Source organism: Equus caballus, chromosome 4, assembly GCF_041296265.1.
Source record: "Equus caballus isolate H_3958 breed thoroughbred chromosome 4, TB-T2T, whole genome shotgun sequence".
In the NCBI taxonomy this organism is placed as follows: Eukaryota; Metazoa; Chordata; class Mammalia; order Perissodactyla; family Equidae; genus Equus; species Equus caballus.
This window is the reverse complement of record NC_091687.1, coordinates 61,130,951-61,149,878: the sequence shown is the minus strand read 5'-3', so window position 1 is coordinate 61,149,878 and position 18,928 is coordinate 61,130,951. Positions and strand designations below refer to the sequence as shown.

The 18,928-nt window shown below is 44.8% G+C and overlaps 1 long non-coding RNA gene across 1 annotated transcript; it reads right to left on the bottom strand.

The window, feature by feature from the left end:
- Positions 1 to 1,007: 1,007 nt before the first annotated feature.
- Positions 1,008 to 16,692, bottom strand: LOC138923772 (uncharacterized). Its single transcript, XR_011437883.1, has 2 exons — positions 16,445 to 16,692; positions 1,008 to 1,632 (listed from the first exon to the last, which is right to left on the bottom strand). It is a non-coding gene; the product is annotated as an uncharacterized lncRNA (long non-coding RNA).
- Positions 16,693 to 18,928: the final 2,236 nt, after the last annotated feature.

The window sequence follows — 18,928 nt, the reverse complement described above, 5'->3', positions numbered from 1 at the left end:
CACGCACCATGCTGTCGGATGACAGAGGACAAGTGTGTGCCTGAGCTCCATCTAATTCCAGGCATTGGAGAACTGCTACAACAAAGGAGTGGACAAAAAGGAAGGCTTACAATCAAGCACTTGTGTATACACAGAGTTTTGCCCTCAGGAAATACAAATAATTAACCTCTATTCTTCACGTATCTTATAAACAGAGATGAAAAAAGATTCATCACAACTTTAAGTACACCCATTGGATTGCCCACCCATGATCATACCTTAGTTTCTCCCAGAGAACCAAATTTTAGCCAACGATCATTGGCCTAGAGCTCCCCCAGCTCAGGGAGTATCTGTGGGTGACATAGCCCAAGTTTGGCCTTTGTTTCAATGACTAGCCTTGGCACTAAGGATTTAAACATGGAGTAGACTGGCAGAGCCATGGTAGTGGATTGGAATATCTGTGTTAGTTTGCGAAGCTGAATCTGAACCATATCACACTGACGCCTGTCAGAATAGATGGTGCGTATACACTAAAGAACAAATTGGATGGTTCATGTGGGAAAGGCACTAATAGCGAATGGGAGTGCAGCCAAGTGAACACATGAGGACCAACAGTTTGGCAAATTCAGGGAATGGTTCTTTGGGGCAAAGAGTGGGAAAACACATGGCCACTCGGGCTAGACCACCCAGGCTGGGTCGGTTGGTGTGCTAATCACTGTGGTGTGGAGGCTTGCCCCGCCAACTCTCATCTCCTGCTCTCCTTGTGAAAGGTCTTGGGTGGGAGAGAGTCTGAACAGAGGTGCAGATGGTCATTAGGAGAGACACTCCAGTGGGGTCCTTCTGATGCTAACTTGTTCCCAGTCAAGATGGCTTTCTGAAAGGTTGTTCTAGGAAATAAACTGTTCTAGGAATAAATCTTTTAGTTTACTCTTGAGAGAGCTGAGGGGATTAGCTGAAGAGAGGAGCCAAAGCAGTTAGGATTAGATTCTGCTGAGGTGGCAGAAACCCCAAAATAACAGTGGCTTAAATAATTTTTAAAAACTGTTTATTTCTATTTCAGGTCAAAGGAACCCAGATGTGTCAATCTTGAGTTGACATCTCACTCTACAACATCAGGGACCTAATCTCCTTCTATCTTGCTGAGCATGTGGCTTCTACCACATGATCCAAGATGGCTGCTCAAGCTCCTATCATCACATCCTTATTCCGGAAGCAGAGAGGGAAAAAAGAGAAAGAAGAGCATGTTCCTTCCCTTTAAATACAGTTCCTAGATGTTGCACACAGCACTTCCTGTAGTTGTACACCTAGGTGGAAAGGAGGTTGAGAACTGTAGCTTTACTCAGAATGGCTACATGGTCAGCCAAAAATTAGAGTTTCTTTTATTAAAGCAGAAAGGGAGAAAGAATTTTGCAGGATAACCATCAGTCTTTCCCACTTTAAGGCAGACAGTAGCTGGGACTGGGATTCCAGGGCTGGTTACTCCACATCTGCATCTTGGGCATTCCCAGGAACTTCTATATGCTGGTGGGCTGAAGAGAAGGCAAGGAGGATGGAGAGGGAGCTTGTTTCCTGAGGCACGGCACTCGGATCCTGCGTGCACCCACCATGTGGATCAGTAACATTTCCGGACGTGTGCTTCTCAGAACAGCAGTTCTGAAAAAAGGTAGAAGGTATGACTCAGAAGTTGGGATTCTAAAATAAGTTTGTACGGCACCAATTCACAGACATTAAGAGGCCCCTTTATGGTGCGAAGTCTCAGGCCCTTTAATGTGGACTGATGGGTACCGTGGAACTCTGGGAGTAGAACACGGCAGGCGGCATTTCTCCCTTTCCAAGGTGCGTCTCCAGGGTCCTGGCGAGCTTGCCCAATGGACCTCTCAGAGATAGGCAGGACAAGGGACTCTGCAGCTACATCTGCTGATGCCATCTCTGACAATGTGAGTGACAGCAGATTGGTGCTACAGGGGGAGGTTTGGTGGGTCAGCAAAGAGAGCAGAAGATGCTGAGGCTCAAGATGAAAAAGGACAGGAAAAAGCAGGCCTCCAGTAGGTGTTATTTGAAATCCGGATGAGAGGGCAAAGGCATGAGGATTCAAGTGGAAACTCACATAAAATGGGTGCAGAAAGAACTCTGACTGATCCTTCTTCCAGGATGGCAGAGAGAGAGGACTCAACTGTTCCCACCAAAACAAAGACCAGCAACGTGTTCACACCTGTAAGAGTGGGCTCAGTTTATCTGTAACCTACAGGCCCACCGCGAGAGACTAACAGCCTGATAAAGCCACAGTAGATGTTAGATGCATCATTCCACAAGCCTTAGTTACTCAGGATGAAGGACTTATCATAAACATTGTTTGCAAGCTGAAATTTAGTCCACTGAAAATACATAGGATTGTCTTTCTCCCTCGACTTAAAACTTTTCTTTCAGGTAAAACCTTTCCTGTTCCCCTGAATGATGTAGAGAAAAGAAACTTCGCCAGTAGTGACTGCTGGTGGTGGTGGTGATGTCTGTATGTGCTGGAGAAGCGGGACTGAACTCCCCGTTTGCCCCTTTCTCTACATGGCCTGCAGTACCGAAGTGAGTTGGTTTCTTTGCAAATGCCACCAGGGTCGGGGAACAGAGGAGGACGGACAAGAGAAGGGGGCTGAGGGGACATTTTTCTCTTGCAGCGTCCACCCCTCCCCCTGCCTCATACGTTCTTCTCTTCCTTCTGATTCTATTTTTGCACTATTAACAAAATCTTCTCCTTTAACATGATCTTCCGGATGCGCCTTCTCCCTTATTTGTGGGGTTCCCATCGTGCCCTTTGTCTTTACCATAGAGATCAGAGCTTGCCTACTGGCTTTTCTAAATGTTGGGAGCACACAGCCTCGGCCTGGTGATGCTGGACCCTGCAGTGGAGCCTCGGTCACGGTCCAGGCTGGGGGTGGGGCTGTGTGTTCTGGGCTGAGATTGAGGAGCAGGCAGCGGATCTGCCAGCTGGTGCTGAGGCCTCCGTCCCTGTGCGCACAAACTCTCCCAGTTGTTTTAAACCTCCTTAAAGCTGCCCCTGATGACTAGTTTAACCTGATCTTACTGCAGTAAATATGCTCGAGGTGGGAGGGAGGGGCAGAGGCAAAGTAACGCTCCTTCTTCCTTCCCTCTGCCCATCACACTGACCCGGCCTCTGCATGCAGCTCCGCAGAGGGAAATAGAAAATTCTTATCCTTGTTTGTGTCCACGTCCATTGGAATTTAAAGTAGAGAACAATGGTAAGTTCTGAGACAGCCTATACTTTCTACATTGGGAGATTATACTATAGCATCATATATTTCCAGAATGACTTGATATGACCTGAGAAATGTTACCAGCACTTCCCTGGGGACACTATTCTGTGCACAAGCTTGTATCGCTCCGTGATAATTTGCCCCAAAGCTGTGGAAAACTAGCGGAGGAAAAGACAAGAGAATCCGCCGACATATAATTTAAGTCTAGATGGATATTTATTGGATTCATAAGCCTGTGTTACTAACAAAGAGCAGGGAGAAACAGCAGAATTGTCAGTGGCATGAATAATCTGTGCCAAAGGGTGCAGGCCCCTACACACCTGAGGAGGGCGATAAAGAAAATGCACGCACGTCAAGAGGATGAAGAAGTTCAGTGACCTCTGGGCAGTGCGGCTCAAGTAAATCTATACTGGACCCCAAACCTGAGAATCTCACATTGAGAACTGATAAATGTGCCACTTCATTGCTCTGAGTTGCGTATTCCATATGTGGCTAAACACTTCAACACTTCAGACCACATCCTTTCCAATTTTAGAATTTTTCCAAACAGACCGGGAATTAAAATCTGAAATCTTGGATGCAAGAAAAAATCTTTTGTAGACAGACCAAGGAAAATGTTCAGCTGCCCTTGGCTGCAGAGCATAAGACAATATAGGCATTTACAGGCTAGGCCTTCTGGAATCCTCATTGAGAAGTGTTGGATGGCGTCTGCATGGACGCCTGCCTCCCTCCCCATCCTCACCCTGTGCCTCTTCCTCTTTCAAATATCACACGTTGACAGGAGGAGAAACCTTCTTTTTTCCCCCAAATGGGAAAAATAGTGTCAAGTTTTGCCATTTATATAGAGCAAGGGTTTGTTATTTTTTAATTTTTGTATTTTACCCTGATTAAGTATTTTGGAATCACTTGACATTCAGCTTCTCCCCTGCTCCTCATCCCTTGCTTGGTGGCTCTTAATTTTTGTGTCTGGAATGCTTTCAAAACCCATGAAGAACTAACTTCCACCAACCACTTGGTTTTCAATCATAAATGTCACATACATAAACAACGCATGTAGCACTGTCCCACATAACACAATTAAAAGATGTAAATACAGGGTCTTTCAGTCAAATCAACTGTGTGAATAAATATACCATCGAATGTTTTACATATGTGCATCTTGAAAATTATAAACATGCACATCTGTTTTAGTTTTGTATATACTGAGTTCACACACAAGTAAAAGTTGGTGATGTTATTTTCTCTACCCAACTGTTTAAAGAAAAAGTGTGTGTTTGTGCATAGAAAAGTTTGGCACAGTCTACAAACAATATGTGTTTCCAACATCTGTTTTTATATAAAATGAAATTACTCATCTTGGCATTCACAGCCCTCTTCTTTATGAGCACTATTCTGAAAGGATGGTGTTATTCCTTATCTTGTACCTGCTGAAACCTGCTAAGTGTAATTGTGACTGTGGAGGGATTAAGGGAAAACCAGACCTGTGAGAGAAGCTCAGACCTCACCCTCCTCCGGGGCAGCTCTGGGAGGCGGGCAGAGAAGCAACAGTAAAACAAGACGAGTGGTGACTCAATGACACCAGAGGCTCCCGCTGCCTGTAAATATTAGCACGTCTGTATGGCCAGTCACGCTGTCATTTACTTGGCGGCCGGGGGCTGGCAGAAGCCAACTTTCTGTCAGGCAGCTCAGCACCTCAGCTCAGAAGCTGGGTGTAGAAGGAAGACATTCTAATTCTCACATTGACTCCTTTCAAGTGAACACATTTTGTGGGTGCCAGTTTCTATCATGCTGCAAAATAATTAGCACTGAAAAACATGCTTTTCTTAATGTTGGAAAAAGTTGAGTTTGGTAACTCTTCTAAACAAACCACAACCACAAACATGTTGGTGGTTGGGGCCCTGGAATGTAAAATGATCTCATGTGCAAGAGGGAAGTGACGTCATGGATCTTGATCCCTTGCTGTGCACGTCCAAACCCTCTCAGGGCTAACGTTCGCGGCCCTGAGGCCCAAGCACACTGGATCCTTCACTCTTCAATGAAGGGAGAACATTGGGCCAATGTGCGTTATCTCAGAGTCACAGGGTGTCCTACTGTGGTGGGCCACATAGTGACCTTTTAGCCTGTAAGACCCAGAGAGGCTGCGATTTGCTCAAAAAGCTGGTTAGTGACAAAGCCAGGTCTAGAATCTGGGTCTAGCCCAATAATCTTTTTTTTTTTTAAGTTAATACTTTTTTTTTTGAGTAGTTTTAGGTTTACAGAAAAAATTGAACGAGAAGTAAAGAGAGTTCCCACATGGCTCCTCTCCCTTCCACCCCCAACCTCCCCCTATTTTTCGTCATCTTGTATTAGTATGGTACATTTGTTACAACTGATGAGCCAGTATGATATACTATTATTAACTAATGTCCACAGTCTATCTTAGGGTTCACTCTTCGTGTTGTACATTCTATGGAATTTGACAAATGTATAATGACATGTATTCACCATTATAGTATCATAGAGAATAGTGTCACTGCCCCACCTATTCATTCCTCCCTCCCTGTCTCCGAACCCCTGGCAACTACTGACCTTTTCCTGTCTCCACAGTTTTGCCTTTTCTAGACTCTCGTAGAGTTGGAATCATACAGTATGTGGCTTTTCAGATTAGGTTTTTTCACTTAGCGAGATGCATTTAAGGGTCCTCCATGTCTTTTGGTGGCTTGATAACTCATTTCTCTTTATTGCTGAATAAGATTCCATTGTCTGGATGTACCATAATTTGTTTATCCATTTACCCATTGAAGGACATCTTGGTGCTTTCCAGTTTTGTCTGTTATGAATAAAGCTGTCATAAAAGTAACATTTTCACTATAGTTCATTTCTTCCACATGGACTCAACATCAAACGTCAAGGCTTTTCAGGATCTAGTTCTAAAAGTGATTGTATCTGGCAATGTTTGGGCCCAATCAAATCTTTCCAGTAGTATCTGCCCTGTGCAAACTCTGTACTTCTGAGAGACCCCTCTATTCCATTTCGGAACCACCCCTAATACAGCATACCCATTCCAGCATCTGTTCTTTTATTCCTGTCTCTTCATTCTATTTGGAATGTTTTCTTCCCTCTAGTCTGACAATCTGCATCTTACTCACGCTTCTGGTCCCCCTCACATCCTGCCTCTTAAATGAAGTACTCCCTCAACACGGAGAAAAAAGCAGACAGATGTGGTTAAATCCTATTTCCTCTACTTTACTGGCTCTGTGCCCTTAGGCAAGTTACTTAACTTCTTGGAGTTCAGTTTTCCCATCTATAAAATGGGTTGAATGCCATCAACATTTCAGGTTGCTGTGAGGATCTATGTAAAGCGCTCAGAATGGTTCCTGGCGCCTCAATAAATGATGATGCCCTCCTTCTCCTCCTTCTCTTTATCATTCTCATCATTATCTCCAAATCCAGAAAGGATTTCTCTTTCTTCTGAATTCCCATAGTCTCCTGTGTGTGTCCATGTCATGTCTCCAAACTAGAATATATGTGCGGGGGGCTAGTGCTTAACCCTCTTGGCACGCATAGGACCAGTGGCAGAGTTTCTGAATTGCATTCCTTTTAACATCAAGTTGGTGAGTTTAAACAGCAACAACCCCTGTATTTGTGGAATCCTGTCACAGTTAACCTCTCTGTGTCTGCATGAGTATGTGTAAGCACCCCATACACCCATTTTTGCTGGGGCTGCAGGAAGACACTCTTTTTTCTTTCTTTTTTTTTTTTTTTTGAGGAAGATTAGCCCTGAGCTAACATCCACTGCCAATCCTCCATTTTTTGCTGAGGAAGATTTGCCCCCAGCCAACATCTGTGCCCATCTTCCTCCATTTTATATGTGGGTCACCTGTCACAGTATGGCTTGATAAGCAGTGCAAAGTCTGTGCCTGGGATCTGGTGGTGAACCTGGGCTACCCAGAGCACGGGAATCCAACTTCTATGCCACCAGTCTGGCCCAGGATTATGCTCTTTTTTTTCTTCTTCTTCTCTCCAAAGCCACCCAGTACATAGTTGTATAGTCTAGTTGTAGGTCCTTCTGGTTGTGCTATGTAGGATGCCACTTCAGCATGGCTTGATGAGTGGTGCTAGGTCCGCACCCAGGATCTGAACCTGCAAAACCCTGGACCGCCAAAGCAGAGCGCTCAAACTTAACCACTTGGCCATGGGGCCAGCCCCTGTAAGGACACTCTTGTTGGGTACCCAGACATTTCTGAAAGAGTAAGAGGATACAGTCTCAGGCGAGGGGGGATGTCTGAGAATTTGTGGTTGGCATGCTCTGATGCTTTCTGCTCCATTACTCATGGCTAAGGATCCTGTTTGAGGATGATCCAGACCCTCCTGCCCTCTCCTGCTAGTTTCTTAGCCCCGATTCAGGCTGAAGCTGGGGAAGGGACTGAGATGAAAGTCCAGCTGTGAACCCACAATAATGAAAGTTCATTGGGAATGAGAAAGTTATAATCAGTGGGAGGATTAGAAAAACAACTTGTGTTTAAGTGATCCCTTACCAACCTGATGATATCTGAAAGTACCGTATGTGGAAATAACACAATATTATTTGTGCACATATTCCACTGACTTGTGGGACCCGGCACCTCCAGGAATCATCAAGTCTGCTGTGCAGGGCACATAATTGGTCCCAAGTTTTATACTATGGGTGAGCAAACCTTTTCTGTAATGGGCCAGATAGTAAATATTTTAGGCTTTGGGGGCCACACAGTCTGCCACAACTATTCTGCTGCCATATTGCAAAAGCATCCATGGACAATATGTAAACAAATGGGCATAGTTGTATTGCATTGAAATGTAAATTTCATATAACCTTCACATCACAAAATCTTATTTTTTTTTATCAACCATTTAAAAAACGTAAAAACCGGTCGTAGCTCATTGACTATACAAAAACAGGTGGCAGCTGCCTTAGGTTTGCTGACCCCTGCTTTATAACAGCACAGAGAAAACTGGCCTGGCAGAATTGGGATTATTCAAAGCTCAGGCACAGCTTTTTGGTGGAGTGAAGAGGAGACGATGAAAGAGGAATTTGGTAGCTCTTTGTCTTGTTTTCATTCTGAACCTAAACCCACAGATGCACCATGTCACCTCAAATGAAATTGATCAAGTTAGTGCAGTATTTCTCGACCTTGGCAATCTTGACATTTTGGGTCAGATAATTGTTTGGGAGTGGGTGGGTGAGTGGGTGGGCAGGTGTGGGTGTTCTGTGTATTGCTGGATGTTTAGCAACATCACTGACGTCCACCCGCTAGATGCCAGAGTCAACCCCTCCCTCCTCGAGTCATGACAACCAAAAACATCTCCAGACATTGCCAAATGTCTGTTGGGGGCAAAATCGACCCCAGTCGAGAACTGCTGAGTTAGTGAAACAGCCTCAGAATGACAGGAAATTCAGCAAATGGGGATAGAGGAGAAGCATGTGCGTGTGTGTGTGTGTGTGTGTGTGTGTGTGTGTGTGTGTGTGGCCCCTGGCAGGACAGTCTTCCCTAGATTCCATGGAGGAAGGAGGAGCCAATAGTTTGTCATTACAACTAATGCTTCCCCCACGGGGGGCACTTCCTCAGGGAAGACAGCTCTCAGGTGTGTCAGTCCAATTATTACCAGGGCACTTCTAATTATCAAGTAATCAAGTCAGGCTCCACAGCAAGTAAATAGGTCTCTGGGCTTTTAATCAGGCCATTATTGCACGATCACCCTTTGAACAGCCATTAAAAGGTCTTCTATTTTTAGTGGGGCAAAACACTTCTTCCTTTCCATGGAAAAGGAACCTCAGCAGGAGTGGAATCATTTCACTTCTTGACCAGGAGAAAAAAAAGACAAAAGAACGTAGGGGAAAAAAATAAAGAGGCTCTTTCCTCCAAGATGGTGAGGTGTATTTAAATTCAAAGGAAAGTCTGCATGAACTGATTCAACCTGGGTTTTCAGTTAGAAAGTGTTGGCTGAGAACTGCTTGGGTGTAGAGATTGGACACTGTGCAGGGTCTGGTCCCTGGGGTATTATCAAGAGACCACGACAGATGTTGTATCAAGAACTTTCATTTAAATGAACCAGCCAACAGTCAAAAAGCACAGATGAATGAAACAATTGGCTTGGCTTTTTACTTATGGGTCACACTTCTGCACTAGTTCTTGGTCATTTCCAGCGAAACTGGCAAGTAGGCGTTTTGTTGGCACTGCCATTTGCTTCTCTATGGGGGCGGCTGTGACTCGGGACAAAGGTCAAGGTTCAGCTATTTACCCAGAGCCTCCCCACCTCACCCTCCACTCCCTTTCCACCAAAAAGTCCAAAATTCAAAACCAAACCAAAATCATCCCAAAGCCCTCTGATCCTGTGGGGGAAGTTAACTGGAATCACCCAAGTGGATTACTGCTCGCCCTTCCCTCATTTGCCTCAAATCAGTTTGTTTTTAATTGCCTCAAAACTCCCATTAAATAAAATTTGTCTTGTAGCACACAGCTCATTTCCCATGACCAAAATGCACATCTCTCTCCTTTTCCTAGTAAAGAATCTGAGCTATGTTTCTTTTCAACAAATCCCTATTCCCTAACCCATATTATACGTTTCACCGTGTTTTGTCTGCTTGTCTTCTGATTCCAGCTGTGTCATTTTAGTTATCACGTCTTTGTGTCTCAGGACAAATGTCGTGAGTTGGGAGCGAGGCAAGGAGGCCTGCGATACACACTTAACCCAAACTCGGTTCTTACCAGCCAGCTTCCTAACCAATGACCCACACCCCCTCACTGTTGACAGGAGCATTTTTTCCCTCATGCATATTTTAGCCTTGATTGACCATCAACCATATGGCACAATTGTCCTGTGGGTAAGTTTATTATTAACAGCTCACAGCTGGAGTTACAATAACTACACACGGCTGTGACATTGCACTAAGTGACCAAGACACGTCTGAGAACAAGATGCAGAAAGTGGCCATTGCAAATTACTTCAAACACAAATGGAGAGCTTAGTGGGAAACACCAGTTTCAGATTAAAGGTTTGTATGTTGAGACCAAATTGGTCGGGGGAGAGAGGCTGGCTGGGGGAGAGGAGAAAGAGGAGGACGCAAAGACATTCGTCCGAGCCTCCATTGGGTCTTTATTCAAAGGAATTGTTTTAAATGCATTCCTGTTAATGAGAAAGAAGCAACCACACTTAAAGTGGCATCAATCCTGAATTTTTAAGTGTTCAGACAATTAAATCATTAAATGTATTGGGTGCGTTCCGTCCATATTTCCCTGTCTAATCCTGCTGTCACAGGTGAGGCTGGGCAAGGTTTGAGAACAGCACCAGCATGTGCTATATTAGCTCCATCACTTAGCATTAAAGTCAAAGAAGCCGAGTTTGGAGGGGCCCCGGGTGTTGTCTGCACCAGTGAGTGGTGTGACGAGGGGCAGGGACACTGGCCAGGGGTTGTGCATAAGTTAGGCTACCACTGGGTCCTCTGGGGAAGGCTCCTGAAAATCATGAAATGTGAATAGGCTGTCTGTGCATCTTTCAGTAAATTTCTTTCTCAGATGTTTCCAGCCAGTGCGTCTCGATTGAGAAATGACTGGAGGAGAACAGAGGATAAAGCCAATGAGCTCAGAGTCTTATAAATCAGCATCTCTGAGCTGAACTGAAACTGTCAAAATGTGGAAAAACCTGCTGCCGTGCAAGCTTGCGAGTCTTTTCAAAAACAAAATCTAACCCTTGCCTTGCTCTCTAGATGGGTGAGGGCTTAATTACAGTTCACGGAGGAGTGAGGAGTGGAAAGAGAAATACGGTTTGCGAAGAAAATGAAAAAGAACCAACTCAATACAGTACATATGTAACATGTACCGATTCTGATCTTGGCTCAGGCACAGAATTACAAGCGGGGTCATGAAAAATAGCTAAGTGCTGTCATTAGTAAATCCTGCCCAGAGGCCCAATAATCTCTCTGCTCCAAAGCCAAACTAACCAAATAACCCTATAGTCTACCGATATCATCATCCCCACTGTAAGGATGAAGAAACTGAGGCACAGAAAAGGTAAGTACCTTGCCTGAGGTCATAGAGCTACTTAGAAAGAAGAGCCAGGATTTGAACCTACAAAGTCTGGCACCAGAATCCCCGCTCCCAACCGCTATGACACTGGTCTCTCTTTAGGGACATCATAGACCCCAGGTTAAATAATCCCTGCTCCAGGCAGTTGGAGGTCTCCTCCTGACAATTCACAGTCTAAGAAAGTCCTGCTCTGCCATTCTGTGCCCCAGATGTATCCAGATTCTGGATTTATGCCCATGTTGCTTAATCAGTCCTTACCTATACATGTCTGAGGTTATCTTAGTACTTTTTTCTCCAAGTCTTTGTACCAATTGCTGAAAAACAGCTTTAAATCTGGAAGCATGGGATTTAGGAGGACCCAGTCAGGTTTCCAATGGCAATTGTAAGTCGGCCAGATTGCATTGTCTCTGACATGAGAAGGCATGAGGGTCAACCCCTTGTGCACCAGAAAACAAGGCCTGTGCGCCAGGCCTGAAGTTGTGTGACTGTTGCTGGGGAAACCTTAATTGAATTTCCTGAATTATACACAGTGCAATAGAACGTTGAATAACCATATTTATTTGCCTTTTAGCCCTGTGGCATCTGTTGTTTAGCTCACAAAGCTCCTATTGACTGAAAGGGGTGTTTGTTGATCCAGAAAGCTGTGGTGGGCACATGAGGTGATGGGAGCTCGAGGACTCCTGGATGGGGCTGAGATTTCTCATCCAGTTCAGGAGTTGCCAGCCAAAGGGCCTGGCACAGGAAATCCTCAGATACAGCTTGAGACCCTGGCATAAAACTGACCCTTCTTTTCCCTGGTGCTCTCACTTCTTAATTCAGGGGAAGAGAGAGGCAGTGTGGAAAAGGAGAGGTGGCAGGAAGGAGGTAGAGGGCATGAGAAGTTACAGACAAGTGGTGGAAGATGGTTGCAAGGTCATGGGTGAGCTTGTCTATGTTGAGGCCACTCTACACAGGAGAGGAAGGCTGGGGACAGAGCGTGGCCTGGGTGATGGAGACACTGGTGAAGGAGACACATTCCAGCCCTTGAGGGGTGAAACACCTAGTTGGGGCTCTAGATACTTAAACATATTATAAAAGGTCTACAAGCAAAGAACTGGGAGAATCAGAGGAAGGGTCCCACAGCTCTGATGAGCAGCCTGGGAAAGGATCTGTGAATTTGGTGGCATTTACGATGCCTCTTAAAAGATGGGTAGGATTTCGGTGGGTGATGGGCTTCTTGAACTCAGCGAACGGCGTAAGTGAAAATACAGGTAAGAAGGGCGAAGGCTTCAAGTGGCTGCTGGGTATTTCCTGGGCTTCCCACGCCCTGCCACTCGCCTCCCCCAGTACTCATTGCTACCACTGAGTTAGCCCACAACTGGCTGACTTCTGTGGCACAGAGGAACATGCAGCAAAGGAGGGAGAAGGGAGAGAGAATTGAGCTTCAAGTATGGGGACACTGAGGCACACAGCCCTCCCCTCCAGCCAGGGCTCTGAGTCAGACCTCTGAGGGTCGCAGGCTTTTGCTGCCTGAACTGAAGTCTAGGAGGGTCTTTAATCAGCAATCAGTTTCTGACGGAGGCATTGAAGCGCCAGCATATCACAGTGTGGAGTGGTTCTTCCCTGACTCGGCCTTCAATTTGGTGTTTTGATATCTGGGGTAGCAATAGTCACATCCTGTGACACCGTGGCCTCTTCTTCCTTTTAACCTTTGTATTCACCATCGCACTTTCCAAACAATCAGTTTTATCCACCCTGCTGAAGGCGGCCATTTAGAAACATTTTCTTCCAAAGTAACAAGGTGAAAAAGAAATCTTTTTTTTTTTTTCCTGTTTTTAAGCTTTTTAAAAGAACATTTCAAGCATTTATAGAAAGTAGAGAGCATGGCACATGAACCTTCCTGTTCCCACCATCCAGCCTTAACTTCTCGGGGCTGATCTCATTTCATCTCCCCACAGGCTCACTTCCCCGCATCTCCATGGCCCACAGCCCCATCCCCTGGATTCTTTTCAAGCAAATACCACACATCATATCATTTCATCTGTAAATACTTCAGTACTATCTCGATAAGGACTTTTTAAAATATATCGTTACAATGCCATCATCACACCTAACAATAACAATTCCTTAACAGGATCACATTTCCAGCCAGTGTTAAAACTTCCCCAGTTGACCCGGAAACGTCTGTTTACTAATAAGCAGGACACAGCCTTCCCCCTGCGTTGGGTTGTTGGGCCTCTTGTGATCTCTTGGTTCCCCCTCCACTTTTCTCCTTCCAATTTGTGTGTTGAAAAAGCTAAGTTATTTGTGCCGTAAAGTTTGCCATCTGGGTTTTTCAGCTCCTCATGAAATAATAAATCCAGGCAATGATAATCAACGGCTGCAAAACCATTAAGTGAAAGGCCAATAGGAACTTTTAACGAAAGATACGGCTGACGGTACATGACACCATCCACCAATCCTAACATCCCAGAATAACCTGACCTTCATGTCACCTCCTGTGATGAATTCTTACTGAAGAATCCAACTGGAGTCCCACTGAGCCTCCAGCTCTAACTACCAGTTTATAGAAAATACGAGGGACAGAAGAATATGAAAAACCACATGATAGGCTATTTTTTTCCTATTTTATTTTTATTTATTTATTTATTTTGCAGAAAAAGAGTCACCCTGAGCTAACATCTGTTGCTAATCTTCCTCCTTTTTTTTCCTCCCCAAAGCCCCAGTGCATGGTTGTATACCCTACTGGTAAGTCCTTCCGGTTCTTCTGTGTGAGCCGCTGCCACAGCATGGCAACTGACAGATGGGTGGTGTGGTTCTGTGTTGGGGAGACAAACCCTGGTCACCGCATCAGTGAGAGCACCCAACTTTAAGCACTAGGCTGCCAGAGCTGGCTCAGTTTCTAGTGTAGCAAGCATTTATTTACAAGTTATTTGATTACTCCATTATTGCCAGAGTATTGTGTATTGTTACACTGTGATGTTTTCCTCAAGGATTACTAAGGAGTAGGGTGTATTTATGCCTCAATAAATGGACTCAGACTGCTATAACATTTTTGGTCTCTTGCCAGCTTTTCGTAGATTTTCATCTACTTTCTAAGGACCGAGGATGGCACAGTAACAATCTTTGTGTGCCTTCCCACTTTACGGTGGATTGAGAAACCAAAGATCAACTCTTTCAGAACTCATGAAATAAAGGTTCTCAGTGAAAGCTAAACAAGGGATCCTATTAGTAAATACACAATATTAGCAACCAGACTTTAGTAATAATCATCGAGTTTTTCAGGTTTCTTCTTTTTTCCTAATTCTTGATTGCATTCCGGATAGCAGAAGTTTCTGGATAAATGATATGTAACCCAGTGTTTCTATACTAAACACACTGGATTAAAAGTTTGGTCATAATATCCGACAATAAGCCATAGTGTGATAGGAAAAATGACAAAATTCGAAGGTGGAAAACCCCAGGACTGCACACAAACCTGAAAGTCCAGTAGGAATATCACCTGGATTAAGGTCATTAAGGATAAAGTAACAGCCTTGCTGTTGACAGTCCTTTCTTCTCAAAATACCCCCTTCCTTTGGATTCCGTGAGCTAACACTCTCCTGATTTTTTCCTACGTCTGGGGATTCTCCTCAGGCTTTTTCGTGGCTCCTCTTTCTCTCACCGATGGTTAAATATTGGAAAATTTCAAGGCTTGATCCACTGCCTTCTTCTCCTTCACATTCCACACCCTCCCTCTGTGATCTCGTCCCTGCTTATGGTTTTAATTATTATTTCTACGCTGATGACTCTTAAATTTATATCTCCAGCCTAGATGCTTCTCTGAGCTCCCAATCATAAATCTAATGGCGTCTTCAACATCTCAGCTTGGCCATCTCACAGCACGTCACACTGTGCATGTCCAAAAACTGAACTCAGACCTCTCCCTCGAACCTGTTCCTCCCCCAGCATTCCGCCTCTCAATAAATAGCATTGCCATCCAAAGATGAGCAGGCCAGACATTTGGCAGCCATCCTTGACACCTCCTTCTCCCTCATTGCCATATCCGTTGGCTCAGTAAGGGTTGTTGATTCTCATTTCCTAATCTATCCATGTCTCTTGATCTGCACAGCTGCCATTGTAGTCCAAGTTCTGAAAATCCCACTCCTGGATTACCTCCAGAGCCTTCCATTCTCCCCAAGTCTATTCTGTGTCCAATCCATTCTGCAGCCAGTGTTCTTTAAAAATATGTGAATCTGTTTATAACTGTATCACCTTCCCAGTGCCTTCAGGATAAAGACTAACACCCTTACAGTGGCTTACAAGGCCCTATGTTACCCAGCCCCTTCTTCCTTCATCAGCCTCATTTCACAATCCTCTTCCCTTTGTCCTCTGGGATCTGTCAGACTGGTCCATAGGAATACAGGCCTCAGGACCTTTGCACATACAATTGCCTCTGGTGGGATGGCTCTTTTCTCTTCTCTTTTACCTAGTTAATTCCTATGTGTCTTTCTGAATTAAATTCTTTTAGAAAGCCTCCATTAGCTGCTGGTATGTCTCCCTAATGTCATGTTCTCAGTCCTTCTTCTCTATAATTGAAAAAGCTTTACAGCTGAGGAAATTGAGGCCCAGAAATGTCATGTAACTGGCTTGGGGATCATACATGCAGATAGTGGCTGTGCTGAAGCACACACTGGAATAATCTCACTTGAATAGCAGCTAGATCTGTTGTCAAGTACTAGAGCTCTGTGTCAAGTACTAGAGCTCTGTGTCAAGTACTAGAGCTCTGTGTCAAGTTTTGGTCTCTAAATGATGTGTGGAACCTGGAATGGGTTGAGGGAAAAGGAATAAGCTAATTAAAAGGAAGGCAAAGGACCTTTGAAGAAAGGTTAAAGGAGCCAGGCAGTGTTTAGTCTAGGATGAGGTAGGGACATGGGAAGAAAAGCAGATTTAAAGTTTTTGGGTTTGGGGAGGTTATTAAAGTGGAAATGGCCACACAAATATTTTTTTGAACAACCACAGGGTACAAAGGATTATGTTGGGTCTCACATTTCTCTAGCAATAAGTAATTTTAGCCGGAGAGGGTTTGGTTTGACAAAAGAAAAGGTGATTAAAGATTTGAATAAAATATAGGGTTAGCTCCCCACTATCTTTTTTGCAGAAATGGTTAAAAGCAGGATCAATAACCATCTAACTTACCTGGTGGTTTCGGTGTTGACCTACCTCAGGCAGGAAGCTGGGCCAGCCGACCTCTTGAGGTTGTTTGGAATGAATGAAGGAAAGAATGAACGTGAAAGGGAGCCTTGCCATCCGTCACAAGCTAGATCATGCTCCCACCCTGCCTGGTGAAGAAAAAGAAATATTGAGTGGCATGCGTCCCCGAGGGCTCCTCCGCTGGTCACACTCAGTTGGCCTTATCTGGCTCCCAGGTGTTTCCATTTATCTCTGATAAACTGTCAGCCAAGAGTCAGCTTTGGGTGGGAGGTGGGGGAATGAGTGGAGGGGAGGGTAATGCCCCAGATGTTTTCCGAGAAGATGGGAGAAAGTTACTCCTCAGGACTAATGCATTTCGTCATCCTCTCCGCTTGCAGATGTTGAATTTGGGAACTCTTCCAGTTTCCCTTTTCTCTCTCAGAATAAAACTGGTTGTGTATTTAAAGCCCCCAGGACCCAGTCATCCCCAGGGATGTATCTCTTTTGCATGTAGATGAAGCTTTGGGGCTTTAAGAGCATCCGAAGTTTTACTGGTTGTGTTTCTTCCAGTCTAGTCAGTCCTGTGGGCTTTCTCCTTTGGAAACCAGGAAAAATGATAATAATCAGAGGCGGTGTTTACTGAATGCCTACTGTGTGCCATAGAAAATGAATCCCCATGGCAACACTGCCAGGACCATATTAAAATCCATCTTACAGAAGGGGAAGTTGCCCCAAAATTGTCATTTCTCCAAGTTCACAAAAACACCAAGTAGCAGAAGCCATTCAGACCTAGGACTGTGTGACTTCAAATAGTACCCACAACCTTTCTAGAGCTTTCTTATGGGCCAGTCATCATTAAATCCTATGGAGTAGGTACTATTAGGTCCATTTTGCAGGTGAGGGAACCAAGGCACAGAGAAGTCCAGTAGCCTGCCTGAGCTCACACAGCTAAGAAATGGCAGAGTAGAGCATCAAAGGCAAACAGCTTGGCTTCAGAGCTTGTGCTCTTAACCATGACCCTGTACCGATTGCCATCCCCTTTCTACACTCCATAGAGTTAGGATTAGCTGGATGCGATGTTTTCTCAGACTAGCTGATCTGAGCTTTCTATCGCTCAAGGTGGAAAATTCTCTTCCCCATGTTGTCTGATCTTTCGTTGATCTGTTGTTTGAGCAGCTGCAGGCTCCCCAGCCTGTGAGAGCCTTCGCATGTCAAGCCATTGGCTACAGGTGGCAAGGTTGTGGCTCCAGCTCAAGTCTCCCCCGGAGCTGGATGTTCCAGAAAGGACACTCTGTGCTGTGGGGCTGTCTCTCTGGCGCAGGGCTTTGATCTGGGAAAGGACAAGCCATGCTGCTGAGTCGAAGCTGTCTCCCTGCTCTGTTTACGTGAGCGTCCTTCCAGGACTCTGTCTGCTTTTGGGGTGGAAGTGCCCTGCCAAAAGCTGCAGCTCTCCATGCTGGCTGTGTGGCCAGCATACCTCCCGCCTGTCCGATGACTCCTCTGGCCTAGACAGAGAGAGCCGTGTCTCCTAACAGTTTGGAGACTACAGAAGTTTCCCTGGCAGGATGAACGATCAGCTCGGCAACATGGTCTTGCTTTTTGAAGTTGCCCTCCAATTTTTCCAGGCTCGATTCTGTAAATCATTTCATCTTGTACAAATACTGGACTGTGAGCACAGATGATCTCAAAGGCGAGGATTATTTGAAATGCCATTTAAGAATCTATTCTCCTTTCAACAGATTAATATATTTTGAATTTGTGAATAAAAATATTCTTCTGTGCACGCCAATGCATAGGTAGTTCTAGAGTCTTTGAGAGAAAGTAGAATATGCTTCTACTCCAGAAGGCTTTTGAAAAAGTGACTTGTCTGAGTATTGACAACTAATTTATCATCGAAAGCATCTCAGGCCCTACTCTACGCAAGCGCTCATGGGGCAGCTGGAGACGGAGATGGGATGAAGTGGAGATAACTGTGAGATGTTTTTTGAAAGAGATGTATAAGCCTGAAAGTGTCATTTAGAATATCCTCTTGCTTTCTATCATCCCAAGGAGACAGAAATCTATTGTGGTTTTCAAGACAGATTAAAGCTAAATAACTCACAGAGTTGGAAGAGTATTTCGGGTTACTATCTGAAGTATTTCACGTTGGAGTTTTGCTCATTTGCCCTTATTCCAACAGTGAAAGAGGACTGGTTGAAGGCAGACCATGATAGAGAAGGTCCAACAGCCACAGACTGGTGAATGTTCCATCAGAGAGGAAGCTCGTCTGACATCTCTGCTTTTCTTCATACGCTGACAAAACAGTTACCATGTGCAGAGACTGCATGCTTTTGAAATGAATATTCTTTCCTTCTTTCTTTCTTTTGGTGAAGAAGATTGGCCCTGAGCCAACATCTGTGCCAATCTTCACCTATTTTGTATGTGGGATGCTGCCCCAGTGTGGCTTCATGAGCAGTGTGTAGCTCTGTGCCCAGGATCCAAACCCATGAA